Here is an 18748-nt window from a genome sequence, read left to right as displayed (position 1 = left end):
TGCACACCCATGAGAAGCCTCTGTCACACATCACATTGTCTCCTGACACAAAGCACTTTCCCTCTGTCATGATGACTTTCTGATCAAAGTCTCCCACACACTATGAGCAACAAGAAGAGAATTGGGCTCATCACTGCAGCCGCCATGATGCATCCCTAGCATGTGGAGATGCTCCCTGAATGAAGGGTGGGTTAGTAGGAGACGGGATAGGCAGATTCTAGTATGGCTCAGGCTGGCACATCTTTCTCTCCCTGCGCCAGGTCTCACTCGCTTGCAGCTTCCTGGTCCAGGGACCTTTTGGCAAGAGATATTTCCTCCTGTCCCTGCTCAATCCACCTGCATCCAAGGGCAAGTGATGAGGGTGGTGGGGGCCAAGGGTGAGAGGGACTTTAGAGTCTGGCCAGAGTGATGCTCAGTCCACAAGAAATGGTGACACAGCCAGGGAGCTAGCCCCACCCACTGGAAGGAAGGCTCGATGGATGAAATTTTCATGGGAGTCTGGGTGGGAGGAAGGAAAAAGGACAATCTAGCTGTGGGTGCAAGTGGGGTGTCACAGGCTGGAAATGCCCAACGACAGTGGTTTTTTATTTTTATTTTTTCCTTTCTCAAGTTCAGTCTCACTCTGCTTATTTAATTACTTAACTGTTGGTAGCAAAACCATGAAAACTTTAGTCAAAATGAGCTGACCACACACCCAGGAGGAATCTGGAGTCTAATTATTTTGAGCGTAAACATGTGCCCAAAATGCTCTCGGGGCCGTGGGAAGGTCCAAGCGCACAGAGGGTGGAGATGACCGGGAGAGGGTGATGGGCGGGGGGCCGGCAGGGTCACTGAGTCCCCACTGCGCCTTCCGACTCGAGTGGCTCCAGCTTTAAGGGGACGAGCAAGTACACAGGGCCCAGTGGAGGCTGCACCACGGGCCTCAGAAGCAGGAGGACGTGTGGGTGACCCAGTGGGCCGATCCTCCTTGGAGGGCTTGGCAGAGTTGTGGGTGGTGAGGGAGACTTGTAAGCTTCTGACTGTTCGCTGTCAGCGATGGACCTCTTGGCGGCTTTTCGAGAAGCACTCCTGGGTGCTGCTGCACTTTTGGGAGCTGAGTTAGTTGGTCTTCTTCTCTCAAGAGTCAAGATGGGTTTCTTCGGGCTTCCCTGTCTTCATTTTTGATGGTCCTGGGGCTTCTTCACTGACACCTGATTTTGAGACAGACTCTGCTGCCTTGGGTTTCTTTGTTTTCTTCCCCAGCTTGGCTCGCAGCTGCATCTCCTCCATCCCGCTCTTCAGCAGCACTCTCACGCCTTCCTTGGTGCTGTTGAGCCCAATGACCTCATCCCCTCCTGGAAGGCAGCCCTGCACGTGTGACAAACTTCTGCTTTGATCTCTTTGAGGGCTTACCCGGAAAACACACAATCAAAGCACCGGAAGAAGCAATAGCTGTGTTGGCTGTTCATCTCCAAGCCCACGAGGGGGCAGATGAAATGTGCCCGCTGGAGGTCGTCATGCTTGTCACCTTTAGGGTTTCCTTGATCGCCTTCCCAGGTGGGGTTGTCCGAGAGCCTCAGTTCTGTCACATTCTTAATGCTTTTAATGTGAGAGGCTGCCTTCCCAAGAGCCTTTACAGAAGATTTGGCCAGTAAAAACTCAGTGATGGCATCTTTGTTGTAAAGTCTGCCAAGTTCACAGGCAACTACTGGTCATCTTAACATTTCCTGACTTAGAGTATAGCAGTTCCACTTGGCCACTAATTCAGCATCCTTGTTGACCTTCTCAACCTTCTTTGGCCCCTTCACCGGTTTATGACTCTTAGGGACTGTTCCCTGTTGCAACCCACCCGCAAGCCAACAGAGTCCAGAGCAATCACCTACACCAGCAATTTCTGGAGCCCAGCAATTTCCGGCCCTGTTTGGTTTTTAAAAGGACTTCTGCAAGGGAACATTGGGAGGTAAATTCAGGAAAGCAGCTGGTGCAAGGCTGGGGAGGACCAAGCTAAAGGGGCCTGCTCTGCTGTCCTCAGGGCACCTCCAGGGGTCTCTGCAAGGCTCTGATTGCCTCGTTGGGACTGGAGGCAAGACCAACTCAGGAGGTTTACTTTTTTCAAAGCTGCTTTCCATCCCCCACTTACAGGAAGCTCTCATGTGTTGACCCTCCGGATTCCCCTTCTCTGGATCCCATGGCACTAAAGCTTAGATCCAAGAAGCCACAGTAAGCTTCCAATCTGTCTTCCCTCCTAGAACACATGGTCCAGCACCGTCCCTGGACCCCAGCCAGGGCTATGCCTCCCTCATCCTTCCTGCATGGGAGAAGATGCCATCAGGTGAGGAGAGAACTGGGAATGGGAGACGGTGACTGTGCTGGGGTGGGAGGCTCTCATCTTATCCTGACAAGGGAAGTCCTTCTTTGGGTCCAGCCTTACACAAGCCCTTCTTGTCTCTAGCAATATTACACATGGGATCCAGGAATGCTTCCAGGCTCCTGTGTGCAAGCCTGCTAAGTCACTTCAGTCATGTCTGACTCTTTGAAATCCTATGGACTATAGACTTCCAGGCTCCTCTGTGCATGGTATTCTCCAGGCGAGAACACTAGTGTGGATTGTCATGCCCTTGACCAGGGGATCTTCCCGACCCAGGGATCAAACCTGAGTCTCCTGTGTCTCCTGCATTGCAGGAAGATTCTTTACTGCTAAGCCACCAGGAAAGCACTTCCAGGCTCCTCAGTTTAGTTTGGTCACTCAGTTGTGTCTGACTCTTTGTGACCCCCATGTACTGCAGCACGCCAGGGTTCCCTGTCCATCACCAACTCCTGGAGCTTGCTCAAGCTCATGTCCATGGAGTCGGCAATGCCATCCAACCATCTCATTCTCTATTGTCCCCTTCTCCTCCTGCCTTTAATCTTTCCCAGGATCAGGGTCCTTTCCAATGAGTCAGTTCTTCACAGCAGGTGGCCAAATTATTGGAGCTCTGGCTTCAGCATCAGTCCTTCCAATGAATATTCAGGACTGATTTCCCTTAGGATGGACTGGTTGGATCTCCTTGCAGTCCAAGGGACTCTCAAGAGTCTTCTCTCCAACACCACAGTTCAAAAGCATCAATTCTTCAGCGCTCAGTTTTCTTTGTAGTCCAACTCTGACATCTATACATAACTACTTGAAAAACCATAGCTTTGACTAGATGGACCTTTGTTGGCAAAGTAATGTCTCTGGTTTTTAATATGCTGTCTAGGTTGGTCATAGCTTTTCTTCCAAGGAGCAAGTGTATTTTAATTTCATGGCTGCAGTCACCATGTGCAGTGATTTTGGAGCCCAAGAAAATAAAGTCTGTCACTGTTTCCATTGTTTCCCCATCTATTTGCCATGAAGTGATGGGACCAGATGCCATGATCTTCATTTTTTGAATGTTGAGTTTTAAGCCAGCTTTTTCACTCTCCTCTTTCACTTTCATCGAGGCTCTTCAGTTCCTCTTTGCTTTCTGCTGTAAGTGTGGTGTCATCTGCATATCTGAGGTTATTGATATTTCTCCGGGTAATCTTGGTTTCAGCTTGTGCTTCATCCAGCCTGGCATTTTGCATGATGTACTCTGCATATGAGTTAAATTAGCAGGGTGACAAAATATAGCCTCGATATACTCCTTTCTCAGTTTGGAACTGGCCTATTGTTCCATGTCCGGTTCTAACTGTTGCTTCTTGACCTGCATACAGATTTCTTAGGAGGCAGGTCAGGTGGTCCGGTATTCCCATCTCTTTCAGAATTTTCCACAATTTGTTGTGATCCACACAGTCAAAAGCTTTGGCATAGTCAGTAAAGCAGAAATAGATGTTTTTCTGGAACTCTCTTGCTTTTTTGATGATCCAACGGATGTTGGCAATTTGATCTCTGCTTCCTCTGCCTTTTCTAAACCCAGCTTAAACATCTGGAAGTTCTTGGTTTATGTACTGTTGAAGCCTGGCTTGGAGAATTTTGAGCATTACTTTGCTAGGGTGTGAGATGAGTGCAATTGTGCGGTAGTTTAAACATTCTTTGGCATTACCTTTCTTTGGGATTGGAGTGAAAATTGACCTTTTCCAGTCCTGAGGCCACTGCTGAATTTTCCAAATTTGCTGGCATATTGAGTGCAGCACTTTCACAGCATCATCTTTTAGGATTTGAAATAGCTCAACTGGAATTCCTTCACTTCCACTAGCTTTGTTCGTAGTGATACTTCTTAAGGCCAACTTGACTTTGGACTCCAGGATATCTGGCTCTAGGTGAGTGATCACATCATTGTGATTATCTGGGTCATTAAGATCTTTTTTGTAGAGTCCTTCTGTGTATTCTTGCCACAGTTTCTTAACATCTTCTGCTTCTCTTATGTCCATACAATTTCTGTCCTTTATCGTGCCCATCCTTGCATGAAATGTTCCCTTGGTATCTCTAATTTTCTTGAAGAGATCTTTAGTCTTTCTCATTCTATTGCTTTCTTCTATTTCTTTGCATTTTCACTGAGGAATGCTTTCTTATCTTTCCTTGCTATTCTTTGGAACTCTGAATTCAGGGTATATCTTTCCTTTACTCCTTTGCCTTTTGGTTCTCTTCTTTTCCCAGATATTTTTAAGGCCTCCTCAGACAACCATTTTGCCTTTTTGCATTTCTTTTTCTTGGGGATGATCTCGATCACTGCCTTCTGTACAATGTCATGAACCTCCATCCATAGTTCTTCAGGCACTCCTTCTATCAGACCAAATCCCTTGAATCTATTTGTCACTTCCACTGTATAATCGTAAGGAATTTGATTTAGGTCATACCTGAATGGTCTAGTGGTTTTCCCTACTTTCTTCAATTTAAGTCTGAATTTTGCAATAAGGAGTTCTTGATCTGAGTCACAGTCAGCTCATAGTCTTATTTTTGCTGATTGTATAGAGCTTCTCCTTCTTTGGCTGCAAAGAATATAATCAATCTGATTTCAGTACTGACCATCTGGTGATGTTCATGTGTAGAGTCTTCTCTTGTGTTGTTGGGAGAGGGTGTTTGCTATGACCAGTGCGTTCTTTTGTCAAAACTCTGTAAGCCTTTGCCCTGTTTCATTTTGTACTCCAAGGTAAAATTTGCCTGTTACTCCAGGTATCTCTTGACTTCCTATTTTTGAATTCCAGTCCCCTATGATGAAAAGGACATCTTTTTCGGGGTGTTAGGTCTAGAAGGTCTTGTAGGTCTTCATAGAACCATTCAACTTCAGCTTCTTCAGCATTACTGGTTGGGGCATAGATTTGGATTACTGGGTTGTTGAATGGTTTGCCTTGGAAACGAACAGAGATCATTCTGTTGTTTTTGAGATTGCATCCAAGTACTGCATTTTGGACTCTTTTGTTCTGTACGAGGGCTACTCCATTTCTTCTAAGGGATTCCTGCCCATAGTAGTAGATATAATGGTCATCTGAGTTAAATTCACCCATTCCAGTCCATTTTAGTTCACTGATTCCTAAAGTGTTGATGTTCACTCTTACCATCTCCTGTTTGACCACTTCCAATTTGCCTTGATTCATGGACCTAACATTCCAGGTTCCTATGCAATATTGTTCTTTGCAGCATCTGACTTTACTTCCATCACCAGTCACATCCACAACTGGGTGTTGTTTTCCCTTTGGCTCCATCTCTTCATTCTTTCTGGAGTTATTTCTCCACTGATCTCCAGTAGCATTTTGGGCACTACTGACCTGGAGAGTTCATCTTTCAGCATCATATCTTTTTGCCTTTTCCTACTGTTCATGGGGTTCTCAAGGCAAGAATACTTTAAGTGGTTTGCCATTCCCTTCTCCAGTGGACCACATTTTGTCAGAACTCTCCACCATGACCTGTCCGTCTTGAGTGGCCATACATGGCATGGCTCATAGTTTCACTGAGTTAGACAAGGCTGTGGTCCATGTGATCAGATTGGTTAGTTTTCTGTGATTGTGATTTTCACCCTGTCTTCCCTCTGACAGATAAGGATAAGTCAGAGGAAGCTTCCTGATGGGAGAGACTGACTGTGAGGGAAACTGGGTCTTGTTCTGATGGGCTGGGCCATGCTCAGTAAATCTTTAATCCAATTTTCTGTTGATGGATGGGGCTGTGTGCTCTCCCTGTTTTTTGACTGAGACCAAACTATGGTGGAGGTAATGAAGATAATGGGGGCCTCCTTCAAAAGGTCCTGTGCCACACTCAGTGCCCCTGACTCTGCAGCAGGCCACTGCCAACCTAGGCCTCCACCGGAGATTCCTGGCACTCACAGGCAAGTCTGGGTCAGTCTCCTGTGAGGTTACTGCTGCTTTCTCCTGGGTCCTGGTGCACACAGGTTTTGTTTGGGCCCTCCAAGAGTCTGTATCCCCAGTCCTGTGTAAGTTCTGTAATCAAATTCCACTGGCCTCCAAAATCAAATTCCCTGGGGGTTCTCGGTCCTTTTTGCCAGATCCCCAGATTGGGAAATCTGTTGTGGGTCCTAGAACTTTCTTAACAGTGTGAGAATTTATTTGGTATAATTGTTCTGTAGTTTGTGGGTTATCTGCTTGGTGGATTTATTGGTAGGGTTAATGGCAACCTCCAAAAGGGCTTATGCCACATGATGTGTGACCCAGGTCTGCTGCATCCAGAGTCCCTGCCCCTGTGGCAGGCCACTGCTGACCTCTACAGGAGACATGCAACACTCACAGGCAGGTCTGGCTCAGTCTCTGTGGGTTCTCTGGGTGCTGCTGTGCCCAAGGTGTTGTTTGAGCCCTCCAAGCATACCTGGTGGGTGTGAGGCTTGGTTCTAAAGGCAATTATGGCCCTCCTACCATCTTGCGAAGGCTTCTCCTTTGCCCTTGGATGTAGGGTATCTTTTTTTCGTGGGATCCAACATTCTCCTGTCAATGGTTGTTCAGCAGAGAGTTGTAATTTTGGAGTTCTTCCAGGAGAAGATGATTGCACGTCCTTCTGCTACGCCATCGTGACCTCAGCCTGTGTGCAGGAATAGAGTGTAGATCCCCAGAGACACTGTGAGGTTCTGACCACTGAAGGCAGCCCTGTCAGGGCACCCATTCACCCGTGTCTCAGTGCCAGGTGGACGAAGCCTTTACGATTCCGGAGAGTGAGGCCATGCTCCCCTGGGACAGCATACAGGGCCTCATTGGCTCCCCAACCACCATGGGCACAGCCCTGCTGAGCTGTGGTTGAGACAAAATAAAATCCAGGCTCTGATAGTTCACAGAACATAATCTTATAGGTATGAGGAGGTTCAGGAAGAGTTAGTGCCCCTCATGGGCCCGATAGTCCCTCACCTCTCCCTTTAGCACACTGAGTATTAGACATCACCCCATTCTCTCCACATTCCCTACCCCTGTGCCTCTGTCCACGTGTCCTACAGTGCCTCTCCCAGCACGGATGCAGGACACGTGGGCCAAGCCACCCCCTGACCCCCACTGTGAACCTGGCCAATTCAAGCCAAGTGCCTGGGGTGGGTGGTGACTGGGGGTCACTCTGGCCAGATTGGGGTGGGGTCACCCTCTGTCACTCAACTCAAACTCACCACAGGACATAATGTACTTTTGACAGACTGGCATGTACAAGAGGCCATTCAACACGGCCAGTAAGAACCAAAGCCCTGGGAACTGCTGGGAGGAGCCAGTGCTCTCAGTGCAGGAGTTACAGAAGCTTCCGAAGCCCATGGTCCCATGTGGATGGGACACTAGAACGTAGCTCCTGTCTGGGGGCACCTCTACTGTTTTCACCAGCTGTGGTAGCAGGGGGCAGGATGAAGGAAAGAAAGCAGAGAAGGCAGGCCCCCAGCTGAAAGGACTTCCCTCCCCACCAAGAGACCTGAGAGATCAGGGTCTAAGATGCGGTCGAAGGCACAAGGGTCCACTCTGGAACACCATCCCACCCCCTGCCCCATTACCTGAACGTAAGCAGCCAGAGGTGAGAGTCCATCGTGGGGAGGAGAGAGGAGGTGGGAGGTAAGGGAGCGGGAGGAGTGGAGCATCCCTTGGAGGGTGACCTGCTACCTTAATGGGGAAATAATCGCTCAGGTGTTTCCACACAGTGCAGTTCTTCAACCACTGATTACGCCTTCCACCTTGGGCAGAGGGATAAGGGGGGAAGAATCACTACAGACACCATTTATCACCTCCTTCTACCCAGGCCTTGTTTTTGTTGTTTACCTGCTAAGTTGTGTCTGACTCTCTGTGACCCCAAGGACTGCAGCATGCCAGCCTTCCCTGCCCTTCACCATTTCCCAGAGGTTGCTCACACTCATGTCCATTGAGTCCACGATGCCATCCAACCATCTCGTCCTCTGTCACCCCCTTCTCCTCCTGCCCTTGTTTAGCACTCACCTTGCTGGGGTGTGTCCCAGTCCAGGAATAACCATACCAAGTAGAGAACAGAGAAATACCAGAGCGAGGTGAAGAGGAGGAAAAAGCCAACAAGGGAAAAGAAAGGGCCTAGGGGAAAGTTGAGAAAGGAAAATGAGTTAGATTGTGAAACCGCAGTGACTTCTCCCCTCTACCCTCAGCAGTGAGAGCGTTGCCCATTTCCCTGCTAGACTTTGGCACGCCCCTCCCTTTGCCCTGGTCCCGTAGGGGGTGCTCCAGCCTTCTTAGCCTACCTTCCCTTTTCCCACCTTCCCAAGTGGGCCCCTGCTCCCCTTACCCAGAAAGAGGAAACAGAGCACAAATTGGTAGGTGCTCAGTACTTCTAACCACTGTTTCTTTAGGGTTTTCATGCCGGGGGTGGGTGGTGGGGTGGTGGAGACTCCCAGGTGCTCCCCTTCAGCCAGCAGGGCTCCTGAACCAGGAAAAATGGGATGCAGGCTATGGTAGGAGCACAGGAAGCCTTTCTGGGCTGAGTGGTCAAGCACTTGAGGCCTCCCAGGATCACTTGCAGGGGGCTGTGTGTGGGGGGAGCCTCTTTGATCAGAGCTCCAGAGGTCTCCAGCCTCCACACACTTATCATGAACTGGTTGGTCTGGGCTGGTCTCTTCATGGGACTGGGAGATGGCCTAAGGGGTGTGCCATGGAGATCCAGCCCTCGGTGCATTAGAAATCATTGTGAGGAGGGTTGCAGAAGCCAGGACCTACTGGGTCCCAGCCCTGACTGTGTGATCTTGCGGATCCTGGAAGAGCGCGCACTTGTCTTTTCCGGTCTGGGAGTGTCTAGGCCACTCGGAGGCTGCCCACATTGCTCATAGCAGCCTTCTTCCCTGGAGCTGGGCACTTACCCACAGTAGTGATGAGTCTGGCCAAGGGCACCAGGCCCTAAGACTTGGCTGAGAAGAGACCACAGCCCCAGAGGACGCAAGGAGGAAAGTACATGAGCTGCTTGAAGGTGGTCTGAAACAGATGCTGCCAGGAGTCTGGGGCAGGAGGTTTAACTGTGAAGGCTTCATTCTCTCCAAAGGAGTACACGGGCACCAGAGCGACACTGGGAAGACAGAGGCGAGAAGAAGACATCAGGGGCTCTAGGAGCACCTCCCAGTTATCCCCCACTGGTTACCACTTCCCAAGTTCATTTGAGGCAAATAGAGTTCTACTAAGATAGATCTGGGAGACGGGAATTACATTTCTTAAGAAGACTGATGCAGGGCCTTTCTGTATATAGTTTCTGATACTGTCTCTGTTACAACATGGTGGCAAGGGGAATACTAACACTATTTCACAAGTAAATGAGTTTGGAAGGTCTTACCTTCATGGCTGTCAGGAAGAATTTCAACAGAGGGCACATGAGCCCCAGGGTCCTGTGGTTAGCCCTGTGACCCTATCTCTCTTTTCGTGGGAGGAGCCTGGAGAATGGACACCGGTGGTGGGCACAGAAAAACACTCAAGGTCTGCCAGGATCGCTCTGTAGGTGGTCACAGTGGAAGCTCTGGGGACACACAGCCCACCTCCAGGGGGCGGGTGTGTAGGGATAAAGTGTAGATCCCCAGACACACTGTGAGGCTCTGACCTCACAAGGCAGCCCCGGCTGGGCCCCGGCTCACTCGTGCCTCAGTGCCAGGCCGAGAAAGCCTTTATGATTCCAGAGAGTGAGGCAGTGCTCCCCCGGATGGCATACAGGGCCTCGAGTTCTCCCCCAACCAGGATGACCACAGCCTGGCCACGCTGGGGCTGGGACAGGATAAAATCCAGTCTCTGGTGGCTTGCAGAACATAGTCCTGGAGGAAAGAAGGTATGCAAGAATTTTACAGTCCCATACTTGGCGCCCTATTCACTTACCCTACCTGTTGGCACACGAAGGCTGAGATAACCATCCCTTTCTTTCCAAACTCCCTACCCCTGTGCCCTTGTCAGCATGCCCCCTACAGCGCCTCTCTCCTTAAGGAGGCAGGACACTTGCTCGGAAACTATCCTCTAAAGCCCACTGTGAGCCCGGCCACTGTTCAAGTCAGGTTCCTGCTCCAGGTAGTGGTTGGGGGCACCTGTGATGGACATGGAGTTAGTTTGCTGTTTCCCACTGAGCTGAAGACCTACCACAGCCCATAATGTCATCGCGATAGACTGGGATGTAGAAGATGCTGTTCCTCATGCCTAACCAGGCCCGAAGCCCCGGGGTCAGGTGGGAGAATCCTGTGCTCTCAGTGCAGAAGTTACAGGAGGTTCTGATGCTGGTGGTCCCATGAGGGTGGGCTACCAGCACGTAGTTCCCATTGGGGGCCAACTCTCGGTTGTCACCAGCTGTTGGAGGTGGAGAGGATGATAAGAAAGGAGTAGTGAAAGCAGGATACCAGCTGTAAAGAGTCCCCTCTACACTAAGAAACTTCGGGGTTCAAGGTATGACAGTAGGGTCAAGTGCATCAGGGTTCCCTCTGAAACACCATCCCAAAACCTGCCCAGTGTGGGAACTTAGGCAGCCGGGGCTCACACTCCAGCATGGGGAACGGTGAGGAGGTGAGAGCGGGTGGGGGAGAGGGTGGAGAGCATCTCTTGGAAATATCTCTCAGGTGTTTCCAAACAGTCCAATTCCTCATCCACTGAGAACGCCTTCCTCCTTGGGCACAGATAAGGGGGGAGAGTTCCTGGAAACACCCTTCACCTCTCACTGCCTGGCCCTTGTTTAGTGCTCGCTTTGCTGGGGTATGTTCTGGTCCAGAAAGAAACCTTATGAAATGGAGAACAGAGAAACGGCAGAGGGAGGTGAAGAGGAGGTAGCAGGCGAGAAGAGACCAGAAAGGGCCTGGGGGAAAGATGAGGAAGAAAAAGGAATTAGCTTTCGGAAGCACACTGACTTCTCGCCTCCTGCTCACCAGTGAGATCTTTGCCCATCTCCCAGCCTGCCCTGTGTCCCTTCCCTTCCCAGGGCTTCGACGCAGGTGGGCCTCCAACCTTTCTTCCCCCACCCTTCCCCTTCCTTCTGTCCGCAGTGGAAGCATGGCCTTCTCCCCTCGCCCATGAAGAGGAAAGAGAGCGCGCTTTGGTAGGTGCTCAGTACTTCGAGCCTCTGTTTCTGCACGGTTTCCATGCTGCAGAAAGATGGGGGGGAGGGGGCGGTGGAGACTCCCAGGCACTGCCCTTCTGCTGCAGGGCTCCAGGTCCCCGGGGGCGGGGCAGGGGGCAGGGATAAAGGTTTCCGTAGGAGCCCAGGAAGCCTTTCTGGTGTGAGTGGCCAAGCCCTTGGGGCTTTGCAGGATTGCTGGGATGGGGAGCAACGTGTGGATGGGGAGACCCTGGGATCTGGACTCCAGATGTCTCGAGCCTCCTCTCAGTGATCACTGACCTTCTCCTGGGGTCGGATTGGGTCAGAATGGGTCAGGCTGGGCAATCTGTTGGGCGGGGTATGGGGCGTGCCACCCAGGTCCAGTGCTTGGATCATTAGGAATCTTTAGGAATCTGAGGGGGTCGGGTATCTGAAGAAGCCAGAGAACACACCCACTGCGACCCAGTGGAGACTGTGCGATCTGGAGTAGACAGCTGATCCTTAACGTGAGCCCCTGCTCTGTTTGTGGGTCTCCTGGAGTATCTAGGCCACTGGGAGGGGAGGCCGGGCATCGGGACTTCTGCCAAAACAAAAACACGAACACTGCAGGTGTGTTCCATCTTTTTTTTAAGCTTAATGTACTTAAAAATATTTTAAAGCATTTTTTACATTTATATAAAAGCTGTATAGAAAATAGTGTTCTAATATGGAACACATCCCCACCTATGCTTTACCCTGTTGTAAACACCTTGCATTATTAGGAATGTTTGTTACAACTGATGGAACACATTTGACACAGGACTGTCAGCTAAAGTCTGTAGGTCCCATTCGGGTTCGCTCATTCTGTCCTGCAGTTCTGTGGGTTTTGACAAATATACCTACCATTACATAAAATACAGGATATCCTAATCATCGTAAAAATCCCCTATGCCCCATGAAAGTGTTAGTCACTCAGTCGTGTCCGACTCTCTGTGACCCATGGACTACTGATTTCCACCAAGGCTCCTCTGTCCTCGGAATGCTCCAAGCAAGGATAATGGGGTGGGTTGCCATTGCCTTCTCCAGGGGATCTTCCCTACCCAGGGATTGAACCTGGGAATCTGTACTGCAAGCAGTTTCTTTACCAACTGAGCCATCAGGGAAGACCCGATGCAGCATGATCCAGCCTTTAATTTCAGTCTCCAGCACAGTCACTGAGGCAGCTGCTGGGGCCCAGAGGTGCCCCTAGGTGAAGACGCCGTGCCTGTGTGCGGGGATGCCACAGCACGCCTTGTTCTCTTCCAACTGCTGCGACAGCGGCTCCATGTAGACCGCGTACACCTGTGCGCTTCTGGGCCTCCAGTCCACTGTACTGGGGTCGGGGACCCCCACGTTGCCCAGAACAGGAGACAAGAAGGGTGGTCACAGAGCCACCTGCAGGCCCCTTCCCTCCCGCCGGGATCAACTAAGACAGAGTTCAGGGCTGGCGGAGTTGCAAGAGGCCAGCCTGGGGGCGAGGCTGGCAACCAAGAAGTTGGGCCCCAGTCTGGGAACCTTCAGCCTGGGAGTAGCCGGCGGCGGCCAGGCATGAGAGCAGGGAGGGAAAACCCTGTGGATGGGCCTGTGGAAGGGCGGGAGGAGGCCCCGGGGGATAGCGGGGTTGGGGACGGGGAAAAGCGGAGGGACCCCTCTCCGTATGTGCTGCAGCGCTTCTCACCCAGGCGCTCGGCCAGTCTGAAATTGCTAGAAGATCTCGTTCTTCCCCAAAGAGAAGATAGCACTAGAGAGACCTGGGAGAGCAGGGGCTGCCTGACAGCAGAACTCTGCGCTCCTCCCCCACAGCGCTGCCCCAGAGGCCGCAGGCAGGCTGCTCTCCCGTGTTCCCACCCTGACTTGAGAAATCCCTCTGATTGCAGCTGCGAAAGCAAAGCGATCCAGGCTGTGTCTCCGGGGCCTCTAGCGGCCAACCCATGGCTAGGACGGCCACCAGCCCTGGACAGGAGACAGGAGTCACGGGCCTTACAGGCGACACCAAAGCTGGTGAGGCAGGAGGACCTACCGTCTGAGTCTTCCAGAAAGAGGGAGGAGGGCACTGGGAGATGGAGCTGGACCAGATGCCCCCAGGGGGAGGAAGACAGGGAGGAGGTGACCGCAGGGACTGGGGGTCCTGAGACCCAGGGCTCCCCTGCTCACCAGCACACAGGATGTAGTCCCGGAAGACAGGAAGATGGATGCGATGGGGCAGCTGGAGTAGGTGGGGCTGGAGGCCAGGCAAGAGGCGGGAAAACCTCTGGTCTCTGTGCTGAGGGTGCTGAAGACCCCAAGGACCAGGAACCCAAGAGGGTGGAAGCTCCACCAAGAGGTAGTTGTGGGAGGGACCCATCTCTGTGAGCCTCTGGCTGGGGACACAGGGTGCACAGCAGGGGAGTGGGGGTGCCATGTTCGGACTTTGAGGGTGACTGTCCCAGGAGTCTACCCTGAAGCCCAGCTCGCACCCAGCACAGAGTTTCAGAGTGCCTCACCGAGATGAGGAGGTGATCTTGGAAATGTCTCCAGATGGCTCAGTGTGGACCCAGGCAGAGACATGGTCTCCTGCCCAAGGTATGTTTCTGTCTCCGTCGAGCCCGTTCAGGTACAAGGAGCAAGGCAGCCAGGCACCCCCGGACTGGAGGTGGGGGCACGACGTGGGAGGACCCTGACTTCAGAGGTTTAAGTCCCAGATGCCCCTCTTGTCCCCTTCTCTCTTCCATAGATTCAGCCCCAATCTGTTCAATCCAGAGGTCCCAGGACCGCCTCCCTCCCGATTGGCATCTGGAAGCAGAGAGCCAGTCTGGGAGTTCTCAGGGCTTCAAGGACTCACCCAGCCCCAGGAAGGAGAAGATCCTTTGCAGGAGGGCAGACACTTGGAGGCCCCAGGTGGAGGTGATTGGAGAAGGCTGGCCTTCTGTAGAGGGGAGTCTCACAGGGGCCACTGTGGCTATGATACTACATCTTTTGGCTTAATCTCCTGGCCCTGACCCCTGGTCTGGGTTCTGCCCTGGTTCAGCCCCCTCTGCTGACCAGCACAATGGACCATCATGATCAGGAGCCCCACAAGGAAAGTATAACTACTACTTGGGCACACATGGCTCTCACTGGTAAGACAAAAGGGGAGATCAGGGATGTGGCGGAGCATCTAAGGGTGAGGAAGCTATTTGGAATTTGTGAAGGTTGGGACTGGCTCCCTGTGTCTTGCGGGGCTGGCAGATGTCTGTGTCAGTGGGGGTCGCCTTGTGTGTGTACCCTGAATAGCAGGGTTCCTCATTTGTCACCTGGATGTGGCCCCTAGGGGGTGGAGGACCTGTACGAGGGTTTGTTACCTAAACCTAGCTTAGGCCTTTGTGGGGAGACCTCCAGAGGGAAGGGCTTTGTGGGAAAGGCTAAAGATTGGAAAGCCCCTCCAAGAGAGAGCCCACAGGGCTGTGAGCACGCCCTCCAAGTGGGCTGTGGCCTGGCCTCACCGTGATAATGAGTGTGCTCAACACTGATCGGAGCCAGCTGGTTTCCAGGTCAGGGAAAGTCACCTATTTTGTTGCTGTTGTTTGGCAGTGCCCTGCCTTGTAGATATTTAGTTCCCTGACCAGGGATCGAACCTGGACCCTGGGCACTGAGATCTGGAGTACTAACCGCTGGACTGCCAAGGAATTTCCAGAATGTGACTTTTTTTGTTTAAATTTTATTATTCTTTTAATTGAAGTATAATTGTTTTACAATAGCATGTTGTTGTTGTCGGGGAGGCAGTGTTGTCGATCACTAAATGCTGTCAGACTCCTTGTGACCCATGGACTGCAGCGCTCCAATCTCCCCTGTCCTCCACTATCTCCCCGAGTTTGCTCAAATTCATGTGCATTGAGTCAGCGATGCCATCCTACCATCTTACCCTCTGTTGTCCCCTTCTCCTTTTGCCTTCAATCTTTCTCAGCATCAGGGTGTTTTCCAGTGAGTCAGCTCTTTACCTCAGGTGGCCAAAGTACTGGAGTTTAAGCTTTAGCATCATTCCTTTCAATGGATACTCAGGGTTGTTTCTTTAGGATTGAGTAGTTTGATCTGTATGCAGTCGAAAGGACTCTCAGGAGTCTTCTCCAGCACCACAGTTTGAAAGCATCAATTCTTCAGTGCTCAGCCTTCTTTATGGTGCAACTCTCAAATCCATCCATGACTATCAGAAAAAAACATAGCTTTGAATATATGCACTTTTGTCCAAAATGTGATGTTTCTGCTTCTTAATAGGCTGTCTAGGTTTGCCAAGTTTTCCTTCCAAGGAGCAGCAGCACCTTTTAATTTCACAGCTATAGTCACTATCCCCAGTGATTTTGGAGCCCAAGAAAATAGTGTCACTGCTTCCACTCTTTCCCCTTCTGTTTGGCATGAGTGCTGGGATTGGATGCCATGATCCTAGTTTTTTGAATGTTGAGTTTTAAGTCAGCTTTTTCGCTCACCTCTTTCACTTTCATCAAGAGGCTCTTTAGTTCTTCTTCATTTTCTGCTTTTAGGGTGGTATCATTTGCCTATGTGAGGTTGTTGATATTTCTCCCAGCAATCTTGATGACAGCTTGTGATTCATCCAGCCTGAAATATTGCATAATGTACTCTGCATATAAGTTAAACAAGTAGGGTGACAGTATACAGCCTTGACAGACTCCTTTTCCAAGTTTGAATGAATCCGCTGTTCCATGTCCCTTGTTAGTTTCTGCTGTGCGTGTGGGCTAAGTCGCTTCAGTCGTGTCTGACTCTTTGCTACTCTAGGGACTATAGCCCACCAGATTCCTCAGTCCATGGGGTCGTCCAGGCAAGAACACTGGAGCGAGTGGCCATGCCCTCCAGCAGGGGATCTTCCAACCCAGGGATTGTACCCACATCTCCTATGTCTCCTGCATTGCCAGACTGGTTCTTTACCACTAGTGCCACCTGGGAAGTTCCAGTTTCTGGTGTACAACAAGGTGAATCAGCTCTATGTATACATATATCCCCTCCCTCTTGAGATTTCCTCCCACCCCAGCTCTATCGCACGCCTCTCGGTCATCACAGAGCGCCAAGCTGAGCTCCTTGTGATATGAAGCAGCTTCTCACTAGCTATCTACTCCACACACACTAGTGTATAAATGTCAGTGCTGCCCTCTCAAGGAATCACACTCCATGAACCCTCTCCTTCTGCCCTGTGTTGCCAAGTCCATTTTCTCCAACATCATCTCTATGCCTGCCCCCCAAACAGGTCCGTCCGTACCATGCTTCTAGAGTCCATATATATGCGTTAATACAGGATCTTCGTGTTCTCTTTCCGACTTATTTCACTCTGTATGACAGACCCTAGGTGCATTCGTATCACTACAAATGACCCAAATTCACTGATTTTTATGGCTGAGCAATATTCCGTCACATACATGTACCACGTGTTCTGTATCGACTCCTCTGTCAGTAAACATTTGGGTTGCTTCCATGCTCACCGTTGTAAACAGCGCTGCAGTGAATATTTGAGGTGCATGTGTCCTTTCATTTCAGTTCAGTTCAGTCACTCAGTCGTGTCCGACTCTTTGCGACCCCATGAATCGCAGCACACCAGGCCTCCTTGTCCATCACCAACACCCAGAGTTCACTCAGACTCACGTCCATCGAGTCAGTGATGCCATCCAGCCATCTCATCCTCTGTCGTCCCCTTCTCTTCCTGCCCCCAATCCCTCCCAGCATCAGAGTCTTTTCCAATGAGTCAACTCTTCACTGAGGTGGCCAAAGTACTGGAGTTTCAGCTTTAGCATCATTCCTTCCAAAGAAATCCCAGGGCTGATCTCCTTCAGAATGGACTGGTTGGATCTCCTTGCAGTCCAAGGGACTCTCAAGAGTCTTCTCCAACACCACAATTCAAAAGCATCAATTCTTCGGTGCTCAGCTTTCTTCACAGTCCAACTCTCACATCCATACATGACCACAGGAAAAATCATAGCCTTGACTAGACGAACCTTTGTTGGCAAAGTAATGTCTCTGCTTTTGAATATGCTATCTAGGTTGGTCATAACTTTCCTTCCAAGGAGTAAGCCTCTTTTAATTTCATGGCTGCAGTCACCATCTGCAGTGATTTTGGAGCCCCCAAAAATAAAGTCTGACACTGTTTCCACTGTTTCCCCATCTATTTCCCATGAAGTGATGGGACCGGATGCCATGATCTTCGTTTTCTGAATGTTGAGCTTTAAGCCAACTTTTTCACTCTCCACTTTCACTTTCATCAAGAGGCTTTTTAGTTCCTCTTCACCTTCTGCCATAAGGGTGGTGTCATCTGCATATCTGAGGTTATTGATATTTCTCCTGGCAATCTTGATTCCAGCTTGTGTTTCTTCCAGTCCGGTGTTTCTCATGATGTACTCTGCATATCCTTTAGGACCATGTTTTTCTCTGGATATATGCCCAGGAGAGGGATCGCAGGGTCATATGATAGCTCAGTTTTAGATTTTTAAGGAACCTCCCTGCTGTTCTCCATAGTGGCTGGACCAATTTACATTCCCACTGACAGAATAGGAGGGTTCCTTTCTTTCCTCACCCTCTCTAGCCTTTGTTGCTTCCCAGAGGGACCTTAAAAGACAACTCTAAATAATCCATGAAATAACCCACAAGGGAAAGAAATCGAGTTCAAAAATCTGGAGCTCAGAGAACACATGGCTGTCTTAGGACAGTGCAACCCAGAACTTTGGGCCCCCTTTCTCCTCTGCCCCATATTCCAACACCAAGGGGACCAGTCACAGAAGCTGGTAAACGAGGTAGAAAAAAGACATTGCTCCTCCCCTTTCTATTCTTTCTTCCCCCAGTTGCTTCTTCTGGGCAAGCAAGCACCCTCCTTGCAGCTAGCTCCCCCTTGCTTGGAGATGGGAAACTGCTACCCTCAGATGAGGACACAAGGGTTGATTGATACAGCGACTAAACATTTCCAGGTACCAACCTTAAGTGAATGTAGAACTTCTCACCTGAGAAGTAACAGATAAGTCAGAGGACTGCCAAGATTTTCATCCAGGGAAAAAGAAAATTCTTCCACCGAAGAAATTTTCCAAGACAGTGGAAGACAAAGAGTTGCAATCAGTTACGCTCCAACAAGTTCTTTTTAAGTTATGGATACAGACAAAAAGCCAGTTAGGCGATAGGACTGGACACTCATCAAAGAATTCTATAAGCACATAAGGTCCCATAGACCTCAGCTGACTCTCAAAGTGCCATGCCTGGGGTGATGATGGTGGTGATGGTGATGATGGTAGTCAAGTCATTGGCTTGTATTTTGGAAGTCTCCATTTTTTAAGACTTTAAATGTTGATAATTCACATAGGGGTGGGAGGAAATGCCAAAGCAGGTATGTACTTAACT

At 50.4% G+C, this 18748-nt stretch overlaps 3 pseudogenes; all 3 read right to left on the bottom strand.

The window, feature by feature from the left end:
• Positions 1-922: 922 nt before the first annotated feature.
• LOC109578174 (replication termination factor 2-like) lies at positions 923-6928 on the bottom strand (annotated as a pseudogene).
• A 58-nt stretch (positions 6929-6986) lies between these two features.
• Positions 6987-8962, bottom strand: LOC109578173 (2-acylglycerol O-acyltransferase 3-like; annotated as a pseudogene).
• A 170-nt stretch (positions 8963-9132) lies between these two features.
• LOC109578172 (2-acylglycerol O-acyltransferase 3-like) lies at positions 9133-12694 on the bottom strand (annotated as a pseudogene).
• Positions 12695-18748: the final 6054 nt, after the last annotated feature.

Source organism: Bos indicus, chromosome 25 (genome assembly GCF_029378745.1).
Source record: "Bos indicus isolate NIAB-ARS_2022 breed Sahiwal x Tharparkar chromosome 25, NIAB-ARS_B.indTharparkar_mat_pri_1.0, whole genome shotgun sequence".
Lineage (NCBI taxonomy): Eukaryota > Metazoa > Chordata > Mammalia > Artiodactyla > Bovidae > Bos > Bos indicus.
Note: the sequence above shows the minus strand (reverse complement) of the source record. Positions and strands in the feature narration are given on the sequence as shown.